This window comes from Kogia breviceps, chromosome 5 (assembly GCF_026419965.1).
Source record: "Kogia breviceps isolate mKogBre1 chromosome 5, mKogBre1 haplotype 1, whole genome shotgun sequence".
NCBI classification, from domain to species: Eukaryota; Metazoa; Chordata; class Mammalia; order Artiodactyla; family Physeteridae; genus Kogia; species Kogia breviceps.
Genome location: NC_081314.1, coordinates 84,137,415 through 84,138,561, shown reverse-complemented (window position 1 = coordinate 84,138,561; position 1,147 = coordinate 84,137,415). Strand labels below are relative to the sequence as shown.

Here is a 1,147-nt window from a genome sequence, read left to right as displayed (position 1 = left end):
AAAATAAAAATTAAAAAAAATAAAGTGAGCCGTCAGTATTCATTAAAAACAAAATCCTTACAGTTGTGTTGGCTTATGAAAAGGAACAAGGAAGAATTTGGGCTACAAAAATGAATTCAACAGAGAAGATTAAAGTGAGATACTGGTATCTTGGAGGCAAGCTATAGTTTGCCAGAAGAGTAGATAACAACTTTATGTGTATCTTTTTATTTTCTTCTTCTTCTTTTTTTTTTTTGCATTACGCGGGCCTCTCACTGTTGTGGCCTCTCCCATTGCGGAGCACAGGCCCCGGACCCGCAGGCTCAGTGGCCATGGCTCACGGGCCCAGCAGCTCCGCGGCATGTGGGATCTTCCCGGACTGGGGCACGAACCCGTTTCCCCTGCATCGGCAGGCGGACTCTCAACCACTGCGCCACCAGGGAAGCCCTATGTGTATCTTTTTAATCGATGCTTTTAAAAAACCCGAATAGTTCCTAACTACTTAAACTGAAAATTCTAATTAACTGCAAAATCTTTTCTATAGGTTCAGAGCCTAATGAACCATGAGAGGGAAAAGGGGAGAAAAAGTCAAACTGTTACTCTTTTGAAAACATGTTTCTTCTGGACAGAAGAGACAACTGTAACCTCCCATCTTGTAAAAAAAAAAAAAAAAGAGGAAAACCTTTCAATAAACTAACAAGGTGACTAGGGTCTGGCATTGTGTTCTGTTTCAACCAAGCAATCCCTAACCAGTCCTCTAGGGTGGATGATGCCTCAGTGTATGTGGGTCTGATCACTTTCCCCAACCCTTTACGATGGTCAGCCGCTCTGCATATTTGCTCTGAGGTACTTGGCTGTTCCCAGTTCCCTGGGTGTAGCCTAGGGATGGTGGCCTGTAGTCACTCAGCAGCTGATAGTACTGTAAAGACATTACCATGAAGGTAAAAGGTGAGTGGACGTTTCCAACCTTGTTGAGTGAGACCATGGGCCTGTGCAGTCAAGTTTAGTTTGGAAAACATGCCTCCCCTCCCCCCATCAGTGATGGATGGCACTTGGTTGCAGCCAGGGGCAGGCCTATGAGTGTGGCAGTGGTGAAGCTGGGCCTACTGGCAGGTAGTAGTGGTGGCTTAGCAAGCCTGGCATTTTGTGTGTTGGTTTGTACACTTGT

General features: G+C 45.3%; 1 pseudogene; it reads right to left on the bottom strand.

Moving 5' to 3' along the window:
• Window positions 1-684: 684 nt before the first annotated feature.
• On the bottom strand, window positions 685-916 carry LOC131756846 (cyclin-dependent kinase 2-associated protein 1 pseudogene; annotated as a pseudogene).
• Between the last annotated feature and the right edge of the window lie 231 nt (window positions 917-1,147).